Raw genomic sequence first — 26,896 nt, 5'->3', positions numbered from 1 at the left:
GCCAACCCATGATTCTCTCTCATCATTGATGTTTCTATTTTTCTCTCTCTCCCTTCCTCTCTGAAATCAATAAAAATATTTGAGAGAGCCCTAACTGGTTTGGCTCAGTGGATAGAGCGTCGGCTTGCGGCCTGAAGGGTCCCAGGTTGATTCCGGTCAAGGGCATGTACCTTGGTTGCGGGCACATCCCCAGTAGGGGGTGTGCAGGAGGCAGCTGATCGATGTTTCTAACTCTCTCTCCCTCTCCCTTCCTCTCTGTAAAAAATCAATAAAAAATATATTTAAAAAAAATATTTGAGAGAGAGAGACCTATTACCCAGGGCCTCACACACACCCAAGTGCATCCTCCCCGCGCCTAAGGGATGCCTTGTAAGAACCTGGTTATTACTTAACAGAAGAGGAGTGAAAGGGGAGACCGGAAATACATAGGCATGCAGTTCACACAGCTTTGCCAGAAGAGAGGCTCAGAGAAGCGAAGGGACTTGCTGAAGGCAAATGGCAGGGCTGGTTACACACCGCAGGGGAGAGGCCCGTGCGTTCCCGCAGCCCCGGGAGCCGCTGACACCCACGCCCGCAGGTAATTAAAACCCCGAGCTGCCTCTTCCCAGCCCTGCTTCACACCCGCTGGGCCGCCGGCAAGGATTTGCTGAGCTGAGCTAATCTCGCTGGGAGGTGGTGATGCGGAGGATTAAATGAGATGATGTGCGCGGTGGGGGACCTCTCCCACCAGCAGCTTCTTGTTCCGCCTCTGACCCCGGAAACGGCGAGGGGGAGGCGGGGACCCTGCCTGACTCAGCTGGGCCAGCAGCGGGAGGCTGGGTCCCTCCCTTCTCCCTCCAGAACCGCAGGACGGCCCGATGTACACGTGGCTTCCTCTGGGGGCGCTCAGGAGCACACCGCCCAGACACCGGACAGGAGAGCAGATGGGGAGGGAATGGGGAAGGAGGGGGACTTTCTGGACATGCCATAAACGCCTGTTTGAGATGCTAAAAATGGGTTCCTCTTTCGTATCTAATCATAGGGACACACATATACACATAGTCAAATTATGAATCTTGGCATCCGAAATAGCTTAAAATATGGCAATTTCCATTTTCCACCCAAAGCAGAAAATGAATTCATACCCTTATTCATCAAAGGTACGCTTGGCGCCCACGTAACCCAGCGCCTTTCAGGATTCCGTGCCTCTTGAACATGTGGCTGAGGAGTGTTGAGCCCGAACCTCTCCAAACAGCAGGCAAAGGGGAGGAGTGAGCAAAGACCTCCGCAGAAAGCGACCTTTTATTTTTATTTTTAAATATATTTTTATTGATGTCAGAGAGGAAGGGAGAGGGAGTGAGAGAGAGAGAAACATCAGTGATGAGAGAGAATCACTGAAGGGCTGCCTCCTGCACGCCCCACACTGGGAATCCAGCCCACAACCCAGGCACGTGCCCTGACTGGGAATTGAACCGTGACCTCCTGGTTCATAGGTCGACGCTCAACCTCTGAGCCACACCGGCAGGGCCAAAGCGACATTTTCAATACCATACAGGCTGTGTGGAGCCTGGTGCTCCCTTCACGGTCAGAGCTCAGCCACCCACCCAGTCAGAATCGTCTGCACCCATTTCTCTCTGCCCCTTGTGGCCCAGCACAGAGCGCAGGCAGAGGGAGACTGTGCCTCTGCTCCATGGAGGTCAAGGGCAGGAGGGGGGAGACCTGAGTGCTGTGGACATGAGGTTACCTGTCTCCCCTGAGAACACACAGGACAGCAGCTCACCACTGACCCGGAAGTGCCCCCTCTGCTCGGACCCTGACCTAGACAACGCCACCCAAACAGAAAACTACTATGCTTGCCATGGCTACCAGTCCGTAGCTGTCACTCACCCTACCGTCCCCCAGAATAACGTCCATAGGACCTGAAGAGAGTTGCCGGTCTTGGGGTCCCTCTGGATGCCCTTCGCCCCAGCAGCTTCTAACCAGGAGGGAGTGTTTGATTCTGGAAGAGGCACGTGCCCTCCCTCAACCTCAGCGTGTATAATAATGTCTTCTCATAGGCCCAGCAGGGTCTGATCCCTGACAGCTATTGTATTTAAGAATTGCTAACAAAAATAAAAAATAGGAATAGCTAGCTCTCTCTCCTGTGGCCTCCGGAATGCCTGGGCTGCTGTGTTGGGAAGTCTGGTCTGTTCCGTTGCAGACCATTTACGAAGGGATCTAAACGCTGGTTTCTTCCTTCCCCTGGGAACAGTGCAGTTCTAGGTTTCTCAGAGGAGACGGGAGCCGAGCAGAGAAGAGGGGATGGGAGTGAAGTGACAGAACCGCATTACAGAAAACGTGTCAGAGAGAGAAAGGAAGAGAGAGCCGGCGGCGCTGGCGTCTCCCCGCCACCACCTCGACACCATTTTCGTGTGTGTGTGTTTCCTTCCAAGCGTTTCCCTAAAAATGACTGCTTTTCTCAGCTCCCTCCCAGCCTCCTCGGCCCTCGCACTGAGTGACTGCAGTATAACCGGTGCAAGAATTCAGTTACTGTCAGACACTTTGGTGGTTTCCGATTTCTTTTGTTACTGTGAAGATCTTTTTAAAAAATCTATTTTTATTGATGTCAGAGAGGGAAGGGAGAGGGAGAGAGAGAGAGAGAAACATCAATGATGAGAGAGCATCATGGATGAGCTGCCTCCTACACGCCCCTCCCTGGGAATCAAGCCTGCAACCCGGGCATGTGCCCTGACCGGGAATCGAACCATGACCTCCCAGTTCATCGGTCAATGCTCAACCACTGAGACACACCGGCCAGGCATACTGTGAAGATCTTGGTGCAACACTGTGTCCAAATTGTCTGTCGCTTCCTCAGGGAAGTTTCCCAGAAACGGGCTCTCTGGGCTCTCGGCGTGAATTGGACGGCTGCTCTTTGGAGAACCCCAAGGTTTCCTCCGGCGCCAGTGCTAAGGGAACATTCCTGACTCTGCACATCAGCGTTTCCAAGTCTCCCTGACGGAGTGGCCGCTCTGTAACCAACGCACGGGGGGCCAGCTCCCTGCGGGCGAAGATGCCCGGCCTCCTGCCCCCACCGCTGGTTAATAGGATCAGAACAAAAGATCGGGTTTCCTTTCTTTCAGGGCTAAGCGTCCAAGGTCTTGGGACAAAGATGTTTATGTGGAGAGAAGCATTTTCCAACCACACTCCAGTCACGATCACAGGGACAGGCGCCTGGGGGGGGGGGGGGGGGGCGGGGGACACTCTGAAGGCCAGACCTTGTTGATTCCGCATTTGCTTCTGCGAAGGTCAGGCCAGAAGTATGCAAATGTCTTTCTACACTTCCCCTGCCTTCCACCAGTTTCACCACCGAAACTAGACGTTGAGAAAGCGTGCTTAGGAAAGAGCTGGTCCCCTGGAGGCAGGGCCTCAGGGAGGTGGGTCACCTCCAAAGGCTGGGTCCCCCCTAACCCCGCTGTGGGCCCAGGAGCCCCTTTCAGATCAACCCCAGAAAGGGGCACCTCCCAGAGGCTCAAGGGCAGGCATGAAGGTTCGAAATAAATCTAGAAGCTCTTGGGACCAGAGAGACTGCTTTTACTCAAAAACAGTGAGTCAGACCTCGCTAGGCCAAGGGCGGCTGCGCCCTTCCTGTCCGCTGGGTCTCCCCCCACCCCCCCCCCGCCCCCCGCAAAACCCCCTCCAAAGTAATCACACTCAGGAGGGGAGACCCCAGAAATCACTACAGCACACATGTCATTTGTCACCCGCCACTGGGATGGGACGACTGCACTCTCTGAAGAGGTCCCCGACGTGCCGCCACGTACAATGCAATGCCGTCGCCCGCTCCTGGCCCCTCATTCTTCCAACAAGTGGCCTAGGTGACCTTTCCAACTCCTGTGTGTCTCTGGGCGACGCACACCACCTCTCTGGGCCTCCGCTGGCTGCCTCAACAGGTTCCCACCTTGGACGAGAATCAGCTCCCCGAGTGGGATTCCTAGAAGGGGTGACACTGTGTGGAGATACTGACCACCTCAGCACTCGGGGGGCGGGTGGCCCCCGGATCAGCCCCCTCCAGCTGGAAGACGCTTCCCCTTTACCACTGATCCTCCAGCCCACGCCCTCCAAACTCCCTCTCCCGTGCGGGCCACGGGAGAAAGAGGCGGGAAGGTGGGCCTGGGCGATCCTCAATGTCCGCCCAGAGTCAGAAGGAGATGGTCCACAGGCCAAGGACGTCTGTCCTGGTGGCTTCTCTAGGTGGGTTCCAGGCACAGGTACCCCTGCGTCAGCATCACGTGAGGGCACTGGCCAGCATGGCGGATTCTTGCCCCTCCCGCCCAGAAAGCTGAGCAGGAATACTGGGAAGAGGGAACGCGGGCACAGAATATTCTGGCAAGCTCAGATACTGCACATGGGAGGAACGCTGCCAGCTGAGCTATCACTCCTGCATCGACCTTATTTTCTCAAGTCTATGGGGACCCTTATCCACGCACTGGGATGCTGCTTTCAACATCAGTCTCCCCCAAGCATGAACCCACGGCACCCCTCTCTCCTCCACATCATTCCTTGTGGAGGGCACAGAGTAACGCGCAGGATGCTACCCGTCCCAACACCAAATGCACCGAGGTATATTCATAGCATGAGTCAGTTTCACACACTGACTTTACCAAAAAACGCACCACTCCAATTAGCCCAAGTAAGCGACTGGCAAGAGTGACTTACAAAGCCTGAACCTCCCTGGCTGACCAGCTTGCGAAGGCGGCTGGCAATGCCGGTGGCTCAGACGCCCACCAGAAAGCCACCCCCTCTTCCAGCTGCAGCCAGGGCACCCCCAGCTGCTCTTCGGTGGCACATGTTCTCTGGCGATTTTCCCAGCTCTGAGTTTCCTCCTCAGCTTCCTCAACTGTAAGAAGGGGATAGGGTTACCTGCCTCACAGACGTCTTGTGAAGGCAAGAACTAAGACATGCAGTCCTGGCTGGTGTGGCTCAGATGGTTGGGTGTCATCCCAGGCACCCAATGGGCTGCCAGTTTGACTGCGGGTCAGGGCACATGCCTGGGGTTGCAGGCTCGATCCCAGGCAGGAGGCAGCCAATCAATGTTTGGCTCTCACATTTATGTTCCTCTCTCTCTCCCCTTCTCCCTTCCTCTCTCTCCAAAAATCAATTTAAAAATCTTTTTAAAAAAGATATACAAAGTAAACATTGCCCATACTCAATAAGGAAAACTTGTTATTTTTATAGGGAAGACCAACAAAAATACCCCAAATCACAAAACCCCACAACATGATGTTTATGGGAGCTGCGTTATTAGGGAGGCTTCGGTCTGGGCTGAAAATGCCTGTGCAAAGGGTCGGACATGCAGCCTCACTCCCAGTTCCTGCTCCTCCTGCATCCACCGGCTGCTCTGTCCTCTGGTGTCCAGCGAGCTCCCTGCTATCTCCAATCCTAGTCAGAGGGTGTCTCCCATTCCTGAGTGACGAGGAAGGGATGGGCGGGGCTGGGCTTGACTTAGCCCGAGGAAACAAATCCAAGTCCTTCCTCCCCTAAGCTGCTCAGGCCCTTAAGGACTGGTGCTGGGTAGCAGTGGGACTCAGTAGTCATTCCCTACCTGGACCCATCACATCGTAGGTACTCATAGTAGGGCCTCGCACATAGTAGGGACTCAATTACTGTTGCTGACAAGCAGGGTGGGCCTGATTCCTCCACAGTGAACTGAACTCTCGACAGCCAGGAAGGCATGTTCAGAAATGACTGCAAGAGACCACTATGTGCTCACGCGCAGGACTCTTTGATCTGGAAGTGCCTCGAGGTCCCTGGGGCCCCGGGAGCTCAGAGCAGTACCCAAAACCAGAGTTCAGAGCAGACATTTTAGGATGTTATTGCCCGAGTTTCACTTCCACATTGACTTCTGAATTCTACTTCAACTCTGGTTTTGAGCAAAGCTGGGGCCAGTGCACAGAGCTGCCTGAGTCTTCAGGCTCCTCTCCTGAGTCCCAGGCCCCAGGGCTGCATGGACCCGGGGACTCCAGTTACTGGGCCCCTAGAAGATCCCAGCCCTAAGCCAGGCACATTCAGACATTTCCTAAGTCAAGAGCCACAACAAGACACAAAAAAGGTACCCGGATGCCATTTGCAAAAGACTCCCCAGTTAGAGAGTCAGATGTGAACGGAGACATACCTGGCCCCAAGGCCCATGGTTCTTCACCCCAACAGTCCCCTTTCAGAGGAGAACCCCACAGGGGCCAGCCCCAGGGTTCAGGTTTGCAGAAAGCCACACAGTTTGAAATTATCTTAAAGAAATACCTACCCTGCCATCAAGTTCATACCCTATATCTCTGCCGGAAGGATAGCCCTGGCCCAAAATTAGCACTGGACAATCGGTCCTCGCCCACCTGTGACTATGTCTTGTATGTCTTGGGGGAGGGGATATATTTTTGGAGAGTTTTTGCCAGGGGCTGTGCTAGGAGCTTTCATGCATATTACCTCACCTAGTCCTCCAAACCTCCGAGAGGCAGGTGAGATCAGCCCTGTTGTATCCGTGACAGTTCTGGCTCACCCAGGTGCCATGATTTGAGTCCAAGGTCACACAGTCATGGAGGGGCAGGGCCAGGGTCCCTCAGCACCTCAGTGCAACAGTGTCTGCTGTACGAGCATTGAGTTTAAATTCTGAAGAGAGGCCCTGGCCAGCCAGAGACTCTCTGAAGCAGATGAGTCAAGGGTGGAGCGTTCTTCCCCTTGCGGCCCTGCCTTTTCCCATCCTTAACTCCCGGGCAGGACTGCACCTCACTGTCCTCCCCGCTTCTTCTTCTTCTTTTTTTAAATATATTTTTATTGATTCCAGAGAGGAAGGGAGAGGGAGAGAGATATAGAAACATCAACGATGAGAGAATCATTGATCAGCTGCCTCCTGCACGCCGCCTACTGGGGATCGGGCCTACAACCTGGGCATGTGCCCTTGACTGGAATGGAGCCCAGGACTCTTTAGTCCACAGGCGGACGTTCTATCCACTGAGCAAACCGGCCAGGGCTGCCCTCCCCCTTCTTGTCCGAGGGCGCTGGTGGGGAGAGGAGGCCCTTCGTCTCTGACATGGTGTCTCTCTTACCCGGTGCGGGGCCTCCTTTTTCTCCGTGGACTTAAGGGCTTAGGCTCCTGCCGAAGGAAGGGCAGGGGCAGAGGGATCGTTTGTGCTGGGGCAGGAAGCCCAGCCCCAGCATCCCCCTGGCCGCAGAGCCTCAGGGGCAGACACCATGGAGCCCTGAGGAAGCCTGGCTTGGAGCCAGAAGACCTGGGTTCCAGTCCTGACTCAGCTTCTTGGGCAAGAGGCTTCCCCCTCTGGGTCCCAGTTCTCTCATCGGGTAAATTCAAAACACTGGATGCCTGCCCGGCCGGCGTGGCTCAGTGGCTGAGCGTCGACCTCTGAACCAGGAGGTCACGGTTCAATTCCCGGTCAGGGCACAGGCCTAGGTTGCCTGCTCAATCCCCAGTGTGGGGCGGGCTGAAGACAACCGATCAATGATTCTCTCTCATCACAGATGTTTTCTCTCTCTCTTCCTCTCCCTTCCTCTCTGAAATCAATAAAAGTGTATTTAAAACTAAAATAAAATAATGATACTGGATGCCTACAACCTGAAACGGTGAGCACGAGGTCCCCACTCAGTCCTTCCAGCCCCCAATCACGTGGGAGGCCCGGCAGGCTCACGCTCTCCCCTTTCTTGCCCGCCGGCTCCTCCCCACCTCGAGCTCCGGGAGTGGCAGACCATGGAGGTGCTCCTCTCTACGCCCTCCGGCTTCTCCCGCAGCCTGTGGCTCCATCTTCCCGTCATGCGTGTCTTGGATATGTCTGCCTCCTCCACTCACTGAGCCACCAGCTGCCTCAGGAACCTCCGGGGTCATATTCAGATCTGGATCCTCAGTGTCCGTCCGGGTCCCGAATGAAGGAGGGGAGTGGGGACCGCCCAGCTCCCCCTACTCAGAGGGTGGTCCACGCCATCACGTGGAAAAGGGTTAGAAATGCAGGAACTCGGCCCACCCTGGGCCTCTGATTCAGAGTCCGAAAGGGGATCCCCGAGATTTAGGGGACGGTACACTCCAGTGTGGGAAGTACTGCTCCAAACTCCCTCCCCCACATCCCTCACACTGAGTAACCCAAAAGCCTCCCAGCGCCCTGGCCGGGTTGCTAAATGGTTAGAGCATCGTCCCATATGCCCAAAGGTCGCAGGTTCGATTCCCAGTCAGAGCTGGTGCAGGAGGCAACAGATTGATGTTTCTCTCTCACACTGATGTTCCTCTCTTCCTCTCGCTCTAAAAATTAATAGAAACATGGCCTTGGGTAAAAACTTTTAAAAAAAAGCCCCCCACTTCTGGGCCATCACAGGGCTCAGGAACCTTCCAGAAGCCTGCCACTGACTCACAAGCAGGATCTGAAAGGTGCGGCCTCGGGTGATTCCCGGCACGGGTGACCCCCTGGCCCTCTGAGTCTCAAGGGGGCCCAGACAGCTTTCAAAAATGTCGCTTTGCAACCAACCAGTTTCCACCTTGGTTCTGTGGGTTTGGCTGCCCTCGCCTCCCCGCCCTCAGGGCCCCCCACACGAGGGACTGCACAGCTGCAACCCCGAGAGCAGAGACGAACAGCCCGCCCCCCCTGCCCCCCTGGGCCCGCGGCCGCGCTCAGAGCCGCCCCTCCCTCACTCCCCACCCTCCACATCCCTTCCGCGGGGAAATAAAAGGAACCCTTCCCAAACCCAGTGTCGGCTTTTCAATAAACCCTGCCATTCCTCTGATGGTTTCCGATGATCTTCAATATTTATAAAAATCACTCTCAGCAACGCTTCATTAAACAAATGTCCTCGCCGACTTGGATATTTATGTGTCCTGAGCGCCACTCTCCTCCCCTGCAGCAGATGGCAGCTAGGAAGTCTTTGAAAAGGAGGGGAGAGAAACCAATGGGCGAGAGCGTGGACTCGGGCCGCCCCGTGGACTCCGCCTGATGCGCTGCTGCCCGGCCACCACCAGCCAGCAGTGGGTTTGGGAAAGCTCGGAGGCCGGAACTGGAGCCTGGGACGAAGCTGACAGCCACGGGCTCGACTCCCAGAGGGGACTGGAGCCCTGTCGGTGGAGGGACAGCCCGGCCGGCGTCGCTCAGTGGTTGAGCATCCACCTATGAACCAGGAGATCCGGGTTCGATTCCCAGTCAGAGAATATGCCCAGGTTGCAGAGTCAATCCCCAGGAGGGGGCGTGCAGGGGGCAGCTGATCAATGATTCCCGCTCATCATTGATGTTTCTCTCTCCCTCTCCCTTCCTCTCTGAAATCAATAAAGATATAAAAAAATTTTTTAAAGAATAAAAACATTTTTTAAAGGTGGAGGGACAGGACAATGGGCCTGGGGTAGGGGCCAGAAGAGCCCAGAGGGTAGGAGAAAAGTCACCAACATTCGCCCTGGCCGGTGTGGCTCAGTGGATAGAGCGTCGGCCTGTGGACTGAGGGGTCCCAGGTTCGATTCCGGTCAAGGGCATGTACCTTGGTTGCGGGCACGTCCCCAGTGGGGGGTGTGCAGGAGGCAGCTGATCCATGTTTCTAACTCTCTATCCCTCTCCCTTCCTCTCTGTACAAAAAAAAAAAATCAATAAAATGTATTTTTTTAAAAAGTCACCAACATTTGCTGAACACCTACTATGTGCCATGCACTGGGCTGGGCGGATCTCCATCCTACCTCTGGGTTGCTCTTCCCTGAACCCTTGCAAGTGGAGATTATTCGTCCTCATCTGAGAGGTGAGAGGCCCTGAGAGAGCGCATCTTGCCCAAGGTCACAGAGCAAGGAAGTAGCAGAACCAGGATGGGTAACCCAGGCAGTCTGGCCCCCAAGTCAACATGCATGCTGCCTCTAGAGGTAGAAGCGGATAGAGGAAAATAAGATGGACCTTAACCTCATGTGTCCTTGGCTGCAAAATCGTCTTCCTCCCAACCTGCTGAGGCCAATCACCCCTTCCCTTTAAGACTGCCAGACTTGCCAAGCCAGCGCGGCTCAGTGGTTGAGGACCTATGAACCAGGAGGTCACAGTTCAATTCCCAGTCAGGGCACATACCCGGGTGGTGGGCTGGATCCCCAGTGTGGGGCTTGCAGAAGGCAGCCAATCAATGATTTTTTTCTCTCATCATTGATGTTCCTATCTCCCTCTCCCTTCCTCTCCAAAATCAATAAAAATATATTATTTTTTAAAAAAAAAAAAGACCGTCAGACTTCACGGCCAAAGTTCTTTCTTTTTCTTTTTTTATTTGTATTTATTGATTTAGAGAGAGAAAGAGAGGAAGGGGGAGGGGAGAGAGAAACATGGATTTGTTGTTGCATTTATTTATGCATTCACTGGTTTGATTCCTGTATGTGCCCCAACCGGGGATCGAACCCGCTGAGCCCAGCCAGGGCCAACTGCCAAAACTCTACGGAAGCGACAGAAACTTTGTCCATGCGAGAACCTGGGGGCGTCAGGCCTCAGCTGGAAGGAGTCGCTGTGAATGTGAGAAGATGTGACGCGAGTGTCAGACACATGAAGAGCTGACTTGATGAAAGAGAGGAAAAGGGACCCTGTACCCTCAGAAATGGATGAGGAACAGGATCGCAATGATTCCTTCTTCTTCATCAGGCCTTTAGCACTGTCCCCACCCCAACAGGGACAAGAAAAAGAATAACATTGCCCCCCAACCCCCACTCCATTTACTTCTCCGGAGAAGATCCAGTTCAAGTTTACGGAGGGAGGGGTGGTTCTGGCCTTGGCAATGCTTGGGCTCCTTGAGGAAACGGCGAAAATTACTCTTTTTTGTTGTTGTTGTTAATCCTCACCGTAGAGAGAGTGGAAGGGAGAGGGAGGATAGAAAAAGAAGCATCTATGTGAGAGAGACACATTGATTGGTTGCCTCCCACAGAGGCCCCGGAAGGGGGGGAGGGGGAGGGGCTGGGATCAAGCCTGCAACCAAGGTAAGTGCTCTTGACTGGAATCGAACCCAGGACCCTTCAGTCTGTGGGCCGATGCTCTCTCCAAGAGTCAAATCGGCTAGGGTGCAATAATTACTCTTGATGATAATAATAGTCATGATGACGATAACCACTTATGGGGGCCTGTGCTAAGGGCCTCACTCACTCTATCCCAATGAGCAAAACCACCCCAGGATCCATCGTCCCATCCTTACTAGGAAACCAGAGAGAAGGCAGATGGGGTGAGGTGGGGAGTACTTCGCCTGTGTACAGGTGAGGGGACAGGGCTATGAGGGGTTGGTGACCTGCTTAAGGCTTCCTGGCCAGCCTTACCATCTAAAGTGTAACAGTTTTAAATCTGACTTCTCTCCAACACAACGCTGCCTCCACGATGCTCGCAGGAAGACGGTTGCGCGGAAGATGGCCGAGTCCCAGACGGCGAAGCCACAGGCAATCAAGGAGACAGGGGAAATGCTGAAACTGAGGCCGCAGCTCCTGGCTCCCGCATCCCCCAGGGGTCCCTCCTGTCACAGCCCTGGACCCTGAGGTAAGAGCTGGCAGAGACTGGGATTGCACAAGGGGGAATCTAGACGCACTTGGGAGGAACCGCCAGAGAACAATGTCAAGGTCACCTACAGGCCAGTGCGCTGACCTTGGGGTGGAGACAGAATGTACCTCCACAGAGAGCAATGGGGAAACCAACCCTCTTTTGTTCGTTCTGCCAGAAACCACGCACCGCGTGTCCAGCCTATGCCAGACAGCCTGCCAGGCGCCAGGAAACACAGAGGCCATTCAGGTGGCGGCAAAGCCCATAGGAATCTGCCCCCTACTGACTGAGGGTCCTGGGCCAAACCCGGCCCTCTCTCTGTCTCAGCAAAGGAGAATAAGGCAGGTAACCATGGCCACGCCATATATATATATAAATTATTGGTATCAGAGAGGAAGGGAGAAGGAGAGAGAGATAGAAACATCAATGATGAGAGAATTATGGATCAGCTGCCTCCTGCACACCCCACACTGGGGATCGAGCCCACAACCCGGGCATGTGCCCTGACCAGGAATCGAACCGTCAACGCTCAGCCACGGAGCCACGCCGGCCGGGCACCACGCCACAGCTTAAAAACGACTCTGCACTTGCTCCAGCCGCAGCTGGCCGGGCAGAGGTGCCTGCCGTTGCCTCTCACCACGAGTGGCCCTCAGGCTCAGCTCCTGCCCTCCAGAGGTGACAAACACACAGCTGGGGACCCCAAAGGGACACAGATGCCTCTGGGAGCAGAGAAAGAACGAGAAAGGACGGCTGTCGGAAAAAGCGAAATTCCTTGAAGATCTTCCCAAGTGAAGGCAGAAAGGCATGCCGGGCCTTTATCTGAGGGCCATTCCGAGAGCCGCTGTGCATGAAGGCACCCTAACCTCCCGCAGCCCATACACTCTGCCCCTCCCAAGGATCTAGAAAATGCAAATTACCACGTGCCTTGCCCCCTTCCCCCTTTCCCCTCCCCCCTCCCCCCTTGCAGGAAGAAAGCCCAGGCCAGCTGACCACTTCTGCATGCCCCACCAAGGGGAAAAACCCACCTCGCCCAGCTTCCTCCACATTTACAGGAACCCCTGGGCCTGGGAACGGAGCCCGGCTGGCGGCCCTGGCGGCCCGCCTCAGCCTCGGCCTGGGCCAGGCATCTGGCCCTGGCCATCAAAACGATGCTTCCCTGTCATTTCCACCCAATGCCCTCTCCCACGGAGGGGGGAGGCTGGAAGTCAGTGTAAGCTCCTTTTCGCAAGGAGTCTCTATTTTCTCAAGGCAATCCTCCGTGGGCAGGGAGGGGCCAGGACACAGACTCCAGGTGGCAAAACGTGGCTCTCCAGGGATTGTGGGATGGAGATGACAGAGCAAGGAAGACAAAATATGTGGAACCACACCCACTCACCTCTCGAAATCCACATCCACTTATTCATCTCACAAATATCTGTGGGGAACCTCCCATGTGCCCCAGGCACCCCTTCGTGGCGATGGGGAGGCAGAAATGAACAGTGCCTGACGATACTTTCCCTGACTGCGCCCCTCCTGGACAGGAAGTCCATGCTTACTTTCTCTAGAGCTAACTCCAGGCAACAGACCGGGCGCCTGAGGCTCAGAGAGGGCAAGCGACTTGCCCAAGGCCACACAGCTATTCAGTGGCAGAACCAGGAATTAAACCAGAGGTGCAAGGTCCACCTGACACTCCTCATAGCACCTCCCCTCAATCCCTCCCCCGCCGGCTCCATTTCTTGCAACAGGGTGGGGGTCCAAGACCGCCCCCTAGGGCTCTCGCCAGGGAAGTCCTCGGTTCCTCTTCCCTCCCACCCCAACACAGGACACAGGTTCGAGACCCAGGGTGCGTGTTCAAGCCCCCGAAGAGCCCTGCAGGCTACCGGGGCAGCCTCCGTTGGCTGACAGCGAACTTCCATTTAAAAATAAAGACGATGACAAGATAAAGGGCAAAGAGGAAGTGCTCCTTAAACAAGGCGGGGGTTCACCCCAGGAGGAAGTCCTGAGGCCAATGGAGACTCTGTTCACCCCTCTAGTTCCTCAATTCTAAGTGACCGGCCTTGCAAGCCCCCGATGGAAGTTCACTCGGGAGCTGACCTGCGCCCGGGGTCAGAGCCTGCGCCCTCACCTGGCTAGCATGGGGGAGTGGGGGGCGGGGACCGCCAGCCGGAGCCCCCTCCATCCCCGCGCGGAACTCCGCCGCGCGCTCCCCGCAGCTGGATGGATCCGGCGGCGGCCCCGGCGTGCGCCCCTCGCGTCCTCCCGCCCCTGCCCAGCCCAGGAGCATCCTCCCGGTGCCCCCCCCCGCCCCGCGGGCCCTCACCCCTGCGGCGCCCCCACCCCCCAACCCTAGCGGCGCCCGGCGCGGCCCGGCTCGCACCCCCACCTCTTCCCGCACCCAGCGCGCGCGCGCCCTGCACCCCGCGCCCTCGCCGGTACCCAGCGGCTCCAGGGGCGCGCGCGGAGGGCGCGGGCGGCGGCGCCGCGGGGCCGGGGCCACGTACCTGGTGCGGGCGGGCGGCGAGGGGAGCGCGGCGCGGCGCTGGGGCGCGGGAGCCTCCGGACTCGGTGCCGCCGCCGCCGTTTCCGGGTTGGCGGGTCGCACGTCACCGCCACAGGTTTGCGAGCGGCCCCGCCGCGGCGGCAGCAGCAGCAGCAGCAGCAGCAGCGGCCCGGGCGGGTGCCAGGCGAGAAATCGCTATAAAAGGAAGCGACGCGGCGAGGAGGAAGAGGAAACGCTGTTTACCTTCGCGGAGCCCCGCCGCCGGCGCTCGCACAAAAGGAGGACGCCCGCCCAGGCGCCTCCCCCCGCGCCCGGTCCCCGCGCATCGGGCCCCGCGTCAGCGCGCGCGGCGCCCGGGGACCGCCCCGCGCAGGCCCCCACCCCAAAACCCGGCGGCGGGGATGGGGGTGATCCGGCTCCGATCGGCTCGGGCGCCCCCGAGCACGGGCGCTGTGGCCTGGGGCTGGGGTGACCTTGGGCGAGTCACGGCCGGCGAGCCCGCGGCTGCGTGGGCTTCGCCAGGGGCCCGCCGCCCTCCTGGCGCGGAGGAGGACACCCCAGCTCTGGGAGGCGCAGAGAGGGCCCAAGGTCACAGCGTGCCGGGCAGGGCGCCAGCTCGAACCCGAGTCCCCTGACCTTCGGGCCAGCAGGTTCCGTGCCAGGGTCCGCCTCCCCCCAACCTGTCCGCTGGGAATGATGGTGACCCGTGTCCAGCCCGCCTCGCAGCGGGTCAGTGAGAGCGTGTGCATCCAAAACATTCCCCCTTCCCGGACATTTACAGAGGGCCTACTAAGTGCCGGTGGTTCCAGGCCCTGGGGGCACAGCGGGAGCCTAAACAGGTCCCTGTCGGGGGGTCGGGGGGGGACGAGGTGAGGGGGTAGCAATAACAGTGGAGTTGCTTAGTGCTAGGAGGAAATAGAGCTGGACCGGGGAGGGGGTGTCTGTGCTCTCCGAAGGGGCTCCCCCAGAGATTCCCAGACAATGAGCTCCTCGCTATAATTACAGCTTCCGGTGTAATGGGGATCCCATCTTCCCCGGTGTCTGTAACGGCAAAGATGGCACTTTCCCCCACCTAACGGAACCGCCTAGGCCCTAGCCTAGGGGATGGGGACTTCCCTCTGCCTCGCTCCCCAGCACTCAGGCCCATCCGATCACTGTCTCGAAATTCAACCAAAATTTCCCAGGAATATAGACAGTGTTCTTCAAAACACCTTTCCACTGACCTCCATCCAGCAGGGCAGAGAGTTCCGGGAAAAGCTTTCACTCTGCACCTTCCACACCCGCTCTCCTGCTGTGCCCAGGGTCCGGGAGGGGTCGGGATGTGCCAGGTAACACTGAGGGCTGACTGCCTGATTGTCACTCATGGGGGTCTTTAACAAACACGCCCAAAGCCCTGTCTGGCCCAGGCCCAGGGCCAGGAGCTGGGCACTGAGCTGACTTCCGAGGGGCGCCTGGTCCTGAGGGCAAACGGACTGCATCTGTAGAAAGCAGCCCCGAGGACGAGGACGAGGACGGAGCGGAAAGGGTGCCTGGAGGACCTGGGAGGGAGGGACTAAAGAGGGAGCAGGTGATGCAGATCAGGGAACCTTCCTCCAGGTGTGGAGAGGCATTGAGGCAAGTGGGGAAAAGAAACACCTGGAAGCTGGCTCAAGCAGCGGGGCTCTCGCCCCTGCGAGGGGAACCGACGCCCACCTTCGCCTGATGGGGCGAGGAGCGGGCGGCAGCTGGTCTGAGGCCGTGAGCGCCAGGAGAAGCAGGAGCAGGGTTTGGAATCAGAGCGGAGCGGAGCCGAGTCTCTTTCTTGGCTGCTTCACGTGGGCAGTAAAAATTCCAAACATTTTTTAAGTACCTACCAGGTGCCAAACGTTGTGTCCGTCTAACTGAATTCCCGCGACAGCCCCGGAAGCAGGTTCCTCATGCCCGGGGTTACGCAAGACACTGGAGCTGGGAGAGGTGGAATTTGCTAGAGGTCATTCTAATTCCATAGTGGCGGAGCCGGGGCCGAGAACCCCAGATTGCCTGGCTCCAAACCCCAGCGCTTAGCCACGCCGAGCCTCAGTTTGCTCTTCTGGGAAATGGGATTAACAATAACGACGTCGTTAGGTTCTGGGGAGTGAAATGAAGCAGCACGTTAGCAGGAGCCAGGAGAGAGCTGTTACCATTGCTGTGATCGCAGTGATACTGAAAGGCACGGGGGTCAGGGACCTCTGGTACGCCGGGGAACTGCAAACCGCTGGCGTGAATGTCACAGTGTCAATGTGGGGGTTCAGGAAGCAATGTGGGGGTTCAGGAAGCAGAGGAGAATGAGGGAAGGCGCCGGCAGGGGCTGGAATACGCTTACCTTGCGCTGCATTCAGAGACGCCTGAGCTGAAGGCCCAGCTCCTATGGACACGTCTCCACTCACCGGACAGCGTCAGGCTGAGAGGGCGTTCGGGCTCTGGGCTCGGCTCATTCCGCCAGGGCCCGAAAGGCTGGACACAGCTAAGCCAGGGGACACCCGGGGGTGATGCCTGGGAAAAGCTCTGGCAAGTGGCCACTGCAGAGACCTGCTCTGGTGACAAAAGACCACGGACTGCGGGATTTAAGCCGCAAACATTTCCTTCTTGTGGTTCTGGAGGCCTGGAAGCCCGAGGTCAAAGTGGCAAAGGATTTGGCGTCTGGTGAGGACCCACTTCCTCGGTCGTCACTGGCCTCCTCACTGTGTCCTCCGAGGTGGGCAGGGAGCCCTCTGGGGTCTTTATCATAAGGGCACTAATCTCACTCATTCAGGCTCTGCCCTCATGACTTCCCAAAGGCCCCACCCCCCACTACCATCCCAGGGGGGACTAGGTTTCAACATATGAAGGTCAAGGAGGGGTGGGAGCACCAACATTCAGTCCACATCGCCCAGCCTCCTGTAAGGAGCACTGATTTCGGAGTCAGGAAGGCCGGCCTACGATTCCCAGCCGTGCAACCCTGGGCAAGTCCTTGACCTTCGACTCCTTTACTTTCCTCCCCTGTAGAATGGGAACAATAATGTCCTCTTCTGATCAATGCTCTGTAAGCTGTGAAACAACACCCTTTAGATTCGATCTTGGAACCCTGTTCTCCAGCCACGCAGTCCACACAGCGTTCAGGCTGAGTAGCTGGCTCTTTCCATCCTCGCTGCAAAGGCCCCTCAAAGACGTGCGTTTCCCGTGGAGTTTGCGGTAGAAGGAAACCGAAGGTGGAAAGCCAGGGCACAGAGGGCCTCCATGTCTGTCCTGCTGGGGAGTGTTTTGCGACCGAGCAGATGCCATATCCCGTGAGGATAAAAGCACACACAGTGACATCCCACTTACACGCCTGTCAAGGTCCCCGCACCTCCAGCCATTCAGGACCCTGACAAAACCACTCTCGACGTGTAATGTGGCCATTGCTCTAAGCATAGCATGCCCTGCCGGCTGGTCCGCCAGCACAGGTGTGTGCACATTCCCACACTGACATGCACACCCCCACGTGCACATACAGGGAGAGGGTGTATATGAGGGTTTTTTTTTCTTCTTGTTTTAAAATCTATTTTGATTGATTTCTGAGAGGAAGGGAGAGGGAGAGAAAGATAGAAACATCAATGATGACAGAGAATCATTGATCTGCTGCCTCCTGCACGCCTCCTACTGGGGATGGAGCTTGCAACCAGGGCATGTGCCCTGACCAGGAATTGAACCTTGACCTCCTGGTTCATAGGGCAACGCTCAACCACTGAACTACACCAGCGAGGGATGAGTTATTTGTTAAATTATGAAAGTAATTAGAGAAAACAGAAGAAGGCTGATGGGGGTGGACTCGCCTGAAGCAGGGTGCTGGAGGAGGGCTCTCCGGAAACCCTGGGCCGCCAGAAACACAGACAAGCAGGTCCTGGAGCAGATGAAGCCCGATGCATCGCTGGAGGCAGAAATGACGAACAGAAGCCGTCCTACCGGGGCCCACCCTGAGAAGCAGGGCTCTCTGGGAAAGACAGTCATGCTGGGAAAACCGACGGCAGCAGGGAAAGCGGAAGACCAAGCAGGAGCTGGTTTGATCCCATGACAGAAGCCACAGGCAGGAGCCTGCGGAGCCGAGCAGGCGGGGAGGACGGGACACCGCTCATCCCGAGGGTCACGGGAGACGGAGCTGACTCAACGGCATGTAACACACACTTAGTCACTTACCTCTTCTTTCCTGACGTTGACTGGGCCCCAAAAATGTGCGTGTGCGTGTTCGTGCCCGTGTGTGTGTGCGTGCGCACACCCACACCCACACCCACACCCACACCCACACCCACACCCACACCCACGAGTTAGCTGAGGGTTCCAGTCGGAAGCATTCTGGCTACTTTACAATCGGACCTGATTTGCTTTCATCATGAAAGGTTTGGGGAACAGGACCTGGCACTCACGCCCCACCATCTCTAAGCCTCAGTTTACTGGTCAGTAAAATGGGGACAACCATAGTCTAGTTCAGTGGTCGGCAAACTGCGGCTCGCGAGCCACATGCGGCTCTTTGGCCCCTTGAGTGTGGCTCTTCCACAAAATACCATGGCCTGGGCGAGTCTATTTTGAAGACGTGGCGTTAGAAGAAGTTTAAGTTTAAAAAATTTGGCTCTCAAAAGAAATTTCAATCGTTGTCCTGTTGGTAGTTGGCTCTGCTGACTAACGAGTTTGCCGACCACTGGTCTAGTTCGTGGGGCCTGGTGAGGACCCCACAGGACAGCGCCACTCGAGTCAGCTCGGCACACGGCGCACGAGGCGCTTGCTGGCGAGGTCAGGGGTCGTGCTTCTGTCACGATCACTGTTTGGAGGTGACGGTGCCGTGTAAGTATCATTCCTCTGTCGAACTCATGCAAAAGCAAAGCCCCCAGAGGCTCTAAGAAAAGGGATCGATAGTGAAAGTTTGGGTGACACATGCAAATGAAAACCAAGGTGTGGCGAACGGGGCAGATGATCCTCAAAGGGTTCGTGCCACCTACGTTGGTACAATTTACCTTTGTCTTCGACACACATGACTTCTTTCAATGTACTGTCACTGCTTCTCATTTCCATTCATGGTTCTAAGCTGCTTAAGCTCTGTTTGGCTGGTAGCAGTGCTGGCCGTGACAACAACGCATAAAAAGACCGGACAATTACCTGGGGCTTTCGAGTTCCCAGAGGGATTCTGCACCCGTTCTCTTGGACCCCCAAACCCTGGTCCCCGAGGTGAGGCAGGTGCAGTGACTGCCATGAGCCCAAGCTCCCTACCCAAAGCCATCTGCTTAGTGCAGAAGCTGAACTCGAACCCGCACTCCGGACTCAGAGCCTGTGGTTCGCTCCAGGTTTAAACTCAGCATTTCACACCCAGTAACCAAGGCGCTGGGAGACTCCTGGACCTGGCAGCGGGATCGCCACCTGGAAGAGGCTTTGCCAATAAACACAGATCTGTTCAGCCGGCGGGGCTCAGGGGTTGAGCGGCGACCTAGGAACCAGGAGGTCAAGGTTCGATTCCTGGTCAAGGCCACATTCCCGGGTAGCAGGCTCCATCCCCAGTGTGGGGTCTGCGGGAGATAACCGATCAATGACTCGCTCTCATCATTGATGTTTCTCTCTCTCTCTCTCTCTCTCTCCCTCTCATTTCCTCTCTGAAGTCAATAAAAATCTATTTAAAATAAATAAAGTTAAATAAAATAAATAAAAAATAGATCTGAGGGGACTTCTAGCCAAGATAGGGTAAGTGGCAGGGACTGAAATGAAAAAAAAAAAAAAGAAAGAAAGAAAGAAGAAAGGAAAAAATACTGTTGTGGAACATTGTAGGCAGCAAGGACGGTGATTCCTGAGAGAGGATAAGGGTCAGGCCCCCAGGCTCCGGGCCCCCTGTGGGACTCCTTTCTAACCCCCTGCCCCGCCATCACCAGATCCCCCAAGTGTGCCCGCCCAAGTGATGGCTGCTCTGCCTGGAACTCCTACAGCGACACGTCTCACGTGGCAGGTGTTGTTCGCTGCCACGAGGGTGCTGCCGGGGACCCGATGGCCAGGGAACCGGGGCAGAAAGGCGTCTCCCGTCACCTCCCGCCCCAGCCCAGGCGCCGCGGCCTTCAAGAAACGGGCCTCCAATCACGTCTGGCGAGAAGAAGGCCTCGTTCTTTCTGTGCCTTTTATCCTTAAAAAGGAAAAAATGTCTTCACTAAGAGTGAGGTCGGTGCCTATGACTGTCAGTCCCCTGGCACTTCTGTTTTACAGAAAGTGAAACTCGGGGTGCACTAGCCGATTGGCGGGAGGGAGGGCCGCCCTCTTCCTGCGACGCTGTGGTAAGAACAGGGCGAGGACGAGGCTGTCGCCGGGGGAACACAGCTCCATACGTAAGCCACGCTCCCGGCACCTCGAGGACCGTCAGAGGAGCCCACAGGGTACGCGAGGCCTCCCGACAGCTCGCGGTTGGAAAAATGACACTGTCTGAACCCCAGCGCCCTCTTCCTTTGGGGAAAGAGAATCCTAACCCTAAGACAATTTTTTTAAGATGTCTTTTTTTAAGTATATATATTTTTATTGATTTCAGAGAGGAAAGAGAGGGGGAGAGAAATAGAAACATCCATGATGAGAGAGAATCAATCATCAGCTGCCTCCTGCATGCCCCCTACTGGGGATGGAGCCTGCAACCCAGGCATGTGCCCTTGACAGGAATCAAACCATGACTTCCTTTTTTTTTAAATTTAATATATTTTATTGTTTTTTTTTACAGAGAGGAAGGGAGAGGGAGAGAGAGTTAGAAACATCAATGAGAGAGAAACATCAGTCAGCTGCCTCCTGCACACCCCCTACTGGGGATGTGCCCGCAACCAAGGTACATGCCCTTGACCTGAATTGAACCTGGGACCCTTGAGTCCGCAGGCCGACGCTCTATCCACTGAGCCAAACCATGACTTCTTGGTTTGTAGGTCAACGTTCAATCACTGAGCCACGCCGGCCAGGCTAAGACACACTTTTTTAATAGACAAAAGTTCATTTTATACGTTGTCGAGGGGGAAAAGCCTCTACGTTACCCTGGGCTGGCCCAGTGACACTGTCGGATCACCTTGTTCCATATTCCCTGGGACATCTGCCCTCCGATGTTACTTAATTGACTTCTGCTCTGTTGGCTCCCTCGGAGTGTAAGCGTAAGAAGATGGGGGCCTGTCTACCCTGTTCCGAGCACCCAGCGCAGGGCCTGGCACCCCGCAGGTGCCGGCCAGGGTTTCCCGGGAGACGGACAGCGGAGGCCTCCCTGAGCCCGGCTCGGGGTGTCCGCAGGGCAGCCTGTGCTTGACGGGGGTCCCAGCACCCTCTCACCAACCTCGGGCTGACGCTGCCCAGGGAGGGGGTACGAGAGAAAGAGGAGCACACTGACCGAGAGGAGGCTGCGCCCGGAGTGAGGAGGGCGGAGAGCAGGCCGCCCTGACCACGGCGTCCCTCCGGGAGGAAACCAGTGGGTTTTCATTTCTTCCAACTTCTGCATTCGGCTCGGCCCAGGGATAGAAAGAACGACGGTCTGTTCAGGCCGCTCTTCGCTCCAGGGACGCCCTTGCTCTTCTGGCCGCCAAACTCGGCACATCACGGCCGTCCCTCCAGGGCCAGCTCCAGGTCCAATTCCCACGCACTCAGTCACCGCTGATGGTTAGCCATGTTTGCTCCTGATCTTGTCCTTCCTTCCTTCTTCCTCCCTCTCTCCCTCGCTTTCTTCCCTCCCCCGCTCCCTCCCTCCCTTCTTTCTGGGAGGAAGAGGAGGACAGAAAGCCCTGTGTCACCTCCCATGCCCATCACCCCCTCCCACCTCCTAGGGACCCACTAGGCTGAGTTTGGAATTCGTCATCCCTGCGTCTCCATAAACAACACACAGAACTTTGTAGCTTTGAAAACACTTCCTATGCACGGTTTCATTTTGTCTCACCCCTTCTGCGACTGTCTTTTTGGCCCAACACCCTTGGCTCACGTGGCCGCACGTAGCCCAGGCCCATCCGCTGAGTGACTCACGGCTCTCACCTCCAGCGGGTGAAAGCCAAGGGGTCCTGTCCCTCCATCTCGTTCCCTCCGCCCCTCACTAGAGGGCAAGCTCCACGGGCGTGGCGTGGCCTTAGGCACCAGCACAGCCCGCCCAGTGCGCAGCCGCGCCCTGGAAACCTGGCTAACGCGGCCCCGGAACCCATCAGCCGGTAGAGCCTTCCCCTGTGGAAGGGAACGCGGCTGTTCTGTTCCTGCCTCGGGGTGGCCTCTGCCTTTAGTCCAGTATTTCCATCTTTAAAATATATATAATATTTTTATTGATTTCAGAGAGGAAGGGAGAGGGAGAGAGAGCTAGAAACATCAACGATGAGAGAGAATCATTGATCGGCTGCCTCCTGCACGCCCCACACTAGGTAGGGATCAAGCCGGCAACCCGGCACTCAAATCCTTCTAAATTTTTTAAAAATATATTTTTTTATTGATCCCAGAGAGGAAGGGAGAGGAGAGAGAGAGATAGAAACATCAACGATGAGAGGGAATCATTGATCGGCTGCCTCCTGCACGCTCCACACAGGGGATCAAGCCTGCAACCCGGGCATGTGCCCTTGACCGGGAATCGAACTGTCACCTCCTGGTTCATAGGTCACCACTGAGCCACGCCAGCCAGGCCCGTATTGCCACCTTTTACAAGTGCCTCTGCAGGGCTATTCCTCTCCATGCCGCCCTGTCCCTGGTAGGAAAGACTCTCCGTGTGCGCAGGGGCGCGGGGCTGGGAATAGGCAGGAGGTGCAGCTTCCAACTTACTAAGCGTCACCACAGCTTTCCCAAGTGCTGATGCCAAGACTCGTCACCACGTTTGTATATTTTACATGAAGTGTGTCCTATAACTGTAAATAGATGACGCATATTCTATTTTATATTATATGGTATCACATATATATTATACAATCTATATAGATATCACAATTAAAAAGCACAGCTGTATAGTTCTGGCCTCAGAACTATGGCACTCAAATCCTTCTAAATTTTTTAAAAATATATTTTTTTTATTGATCCCAGAGAGGAAGGGAGAGGAGAGAGAGAGATAGAAACATCAACGATGAGAGAGAATGCTTGATCGGCTGCCTCCTGCACGCCTCCTGCTGGGGATCGGGCCTGCAACCTGGGCATGTGCCCTGGACCAGAATCAAACCCAGGACCCTTCAGCCTGCAGGCCGATGCTCTACCCACTGAGCCAAACCAGCTAGGGCTCAAATCCTTGTAGAATTTTTCCATGTATGAACCGTGTCCGTAATAGAAATCTTTCTCTTTTGTCACTTGGAGACTTCCCAATTTCTTCTTTGTGACAACTGTTAGCATTGCATTGCCACGATGGACCTCAGTCTTAAACATCAGTCCCCTGATGGTGGTGGTTAGGTTAGGCCCTAAAATACAATATATTAAGCACATTTGTGTGTTCTGTAGTTCTGGTTGTGTGTGTGTGTGTGTGTGTGTGTGTGTGTGTGTGTGGCTACATATAATTTATTGGGTGGATGGACCATAATTAACTAGTCACATGTATTTCTAAAATAACAGCATAGTATACATCTTTTCCTTTTCTTAGGAAAAATTCCCCAGGAACTGGGATTTTGGTCAGCGAATTAATATTGGTTGTGTCTCTTATGTATTGCCAGGAGGCTTACTACCAACCCGCCTCCCGGAAACGGCTCTATTTAAGTATCGTGGGCATGGGCTTTGCTGACTCGACTCTGAGGGGCCACACGGGCACGGGAGGTGTTTGTTACCCTGTGTGTCCCTGGGCCTGGCACGCAGTGAGGGCGCAGTGAATGCGCCTCAGGCAGCGAGGCTCCCGGAAGAGAGGCACCGACCGGATGGGAGTCAGCGGCAATGACCAGGCCACGACCCAGGCTGCCTGCCCTCAGCGTCCTTTTTGCTTTAACATCCACACGTTGTTGTTGGTCTTTTAAATATGTGTTTGTTGATTTCAGAGAGGAAGGGAGAGGGAGAGAGATAGAAAGAAGCATCAACGATGAGAGAGACTCACAGATCGGCTGCCTCCTGCACGCCCCACACTAGGGATCCAGCCCGAAACCCGGGCATGTGCCTTGACTGGGAATCGAACCATAACCTCCTGGTTCATATAGATCAACGCTCAACCACTGAGCCACACCAACCGGGCCCACATGTTGTTTTGACCTAAAAAAACCCCACACAATTGAAACCCAAAAAGGTTACTTTCCGAAGGCCAGTCCGGGACCGCCCACCCCGAGCCTCCTGGTGGATGCGCTACAAGTGCAGGTTCCCGGTCTCCCCCCAACCCCCTCTGCGCCCCACAACCCACCGCTGACTCAGGACCTTGGGGGCCGGGCTAAACAAGATGCAGAGATTGGACAGAGGTGAATGGCTTGGTTGGTAGGGGAGCAGGGGGGCTCCCCAAGGACCTCCTGCCTCGAGGGCATCCTGGGTGCTGGGGCGCGGGCACCTGGCCCAGCCGGGTGTGTCTGGGCCTCGGGGAGGGTCTCTGGGCCCGGTGCCACCTAGCAGCTGCCAGCCTAGCCCGGCCTGACTCACGCTGGGAGGGACTTCCCGGCAGGGCCCCCAGGGGCACCGCGAGGAGCCTCTGCTGAGTTTCGCTTTTATTTTCACTCACAGCTCGGCCTTCGGCTGTGTGGCCCTGACTCCCCCGTAAGCCCATCTGTGAAGGGGAGCCCGGCTTCAGAACCACCAGACCCACAGCCGCCAGGGTCTGAGACCACCTGCCCCTCCCTCCAGGCCCCTGTGCCACCTGGGCGGGGGCGCACACTGGCTGTGGGAGTCACCTCCCTGGTGGACCCCGGGGCAGTCCAGGCCCCAAGGCTCCCAGGACCCGGGAGGTGCAGCTGGGCTCCCTCTGGGGGCTGGGGTGCTGGGTCCCGAGGGAAAGACTGAGAAACTCTTGCTGGGCCCCAGGGCTGTTTCCTCTTGAAAGCAGAGAAACATACACTTTCTTTGGTTTCCGTTGTTGGTAAGGTTCTTATTGGCCCAAGAAGCTGGGAACGTGTCCGTGTGTCTCCTTTTTAATAAAAATAGAAAGCAAGAGCAGCGACACGCAGCCTTGACCCTCCTCACTGCCCTGGAGGAGGCGGGCTGCCGCTCCCCCGCCACGTGTGGCTGCTGCGAGCCACCGAGGACCCTCTGGAGGTGGAGGCCGAGGGGCCCGGCCAGGCTCTGGCATAAACAACAGGGAGGGAGGGACTGCCATGTCTGGAGCCCCTAACTGATACCAGGTATGGCTCTTCCACTTTATTATTTAAAACAGTCATCAAAGTAAAAGGTGCACGTAGTCAGACAGCCCACGGGAGGGTCTCTTCTCAAACGTTCCAGGTTAGCCCCAGCTGGTGTGGCTCAGTGGATAGCACGTCGGCCTGTGGACTGAAGAGCCCCGGGTTCGATTCCAGTCAAGGGCACATGCTCAGGTTGTGGGCTCGATCCCCAGTGTGGGGTGGGCAGGAGGCAGCCCATCAATGATTCTCTCTCATCATTGATGTTTCTCTCTCCCTCTCCCTTCCTCTCTGAAATAAAAAATAATAATAATAATGAAAAGAAACATTCTGGGTTTTCTGTTCGCTGTTCACCTTGTAGTAGCACCCATATTCCACTGAGGAGCACATTGGGGCTCAGAGAGGCCGGCCGACTCGCCCATGTTCCCTCAGCCACGAGCGGGCCATGCAGCATCGAACCCTGGGCCAGAGAGCCCAGGTCCACACCCATGACCCCAGAGGCCACAGAAATGCTCGGCGTGGCCTGAACCACTGCTACCCGGGAAAACACCCACGGCCGCCTTGCACACTGAGCTTCTTGGCGTGGCTTCGGGAGCCTGGGGGGCTGTGATTCTGAAAGTCCCATCATCTTGGAGGCATGCCCACGTTCAAAGGAGTGGAAGGAGGAGGTAACCACAGAAGGGGAGAGCGGCTTTGCAAACCACACATCCGAGAAGGACCTGTATCTAGAACATGGAACGAACTGCTCCAACTCGATCCCGGAATTTCAAAATGGTCCCGGTCTCTATGGGCGGCGTCGCCAAAGAAGATACACAGATGGCCAGGAAGCACGTGAGAGATGCTCAGCAGCACCGGTCGCCAGGGCGATGGACCGCACACAAGGGGCGGGCGGCTGACACATTCACACAGAGAGCAGCACGCACCCGGGAAAGCGCGGCGTCAGGAGTGATCAATGGACGAACTTGCACAGCCCCGTGACCAGCGCCCAGAGAGAGAAAGAGAGCGGTATCTGCCCCCCTAACATCCCTCTCCCCAGCACCCCCTTCCCGTCCCCCTTTGGGTAGACACGCTGCTGCCCTGTAACCATAGAGACTCCCTATTTCCGTACAGGACGGAGAATCAAAGGTGAATTATTTCGAGTCTGGCTGGTGCCCGACCTGGTTTGTGATGCTCATCCGTGTGGCTGTGGGTGGTGGTGCGTGTGCATTCTCGTTGCCGTGGACACGCTGTGAAGAAAGACCCATTTGCTCAGCCACCCCACTGTCGGTGGGCACTCGGGCTGTCACAGGCCTATGCGTTCATAGGTGGTCCTGCCGTGACGTGGACACGCCAGCACATGCCGACCTGGGCGGCACAGGCTCGTGGGTAAACTCACTGGACGCGGCTCCTAGCCTCTGCCTCTCTCCCTGCCCTCCACTTCCTTTCTCCTTCCTCGCCGGCCGGTCACCAACCTGGCACCTCCCACTCCGGCGTGACCCACCAAGCGGGCACGTGGACCCAGGCCGCCGGCACGCGGACAGGCCCGCCTGGGTGCGCTCGCTGCCCCGGGGGCTCCAGAGCTGCCTCCTGGCAGCGGAGACGAAGGGAGCGGGGCAAGGGAGGCGTGGGCTGGCACCGGGCTCTGAGTTTGCCAAGCGGCTCCAGCTGAGCAGGAACTGAGCTTGCCCGCCAGACAAGGCGTTCTTGTGGCCCTGGGCTCGCCGCCCGTGAAAGAGGCCCATTGTGCGGGCGCCTGCTCCCGG

General features: G+C 56.5%; 1 protein-coding gene across 1 annotated transcript in view; it reads right to left on the bottom strand.

Moving 5' to 3' along the window:
- Window positions 1–14,205, bottom strand: part of CYRIB (CYFIP related Rac1 interactor B) — a 110,748-nt gene extending 96,543 nt beyond the window's left edge. Inside the window, exon 1 of the mRNA XM_054708345.1 lies at window positions 13,949–14,205. The gene's annotated coding sequence lies outside the window, so the exon portion shown is untranslated. The remainder of the gene's footprint in view (window positions 1–13,948) is intronic.
- Between the last annotated feature and the right edge of the window lie 12,691 nt (window positions 14,206–26,896).

The sequence above is a fragment of the Eptesicus fuscus genome, chromosome 19 (assembly GCF_027574615.1).
Source record: "Eptesicus fuscus isolate TK198812 chromosome 19, DD_ASM_mEF_20220401, whole genome shotgun sequence".
Classification (NCBI taxonomy): Eukaryota; Metazoa; Chordata; class Mammalia; order Chiroptera; family Vespertilionidae; genus Eptesicus; species Eptesicus fuscus.
The sequence above is the reverse complement of the archived record's forward strand: the minus strand, read 5'-3'. Positions and strand labels throughout refer to the sequence as shown.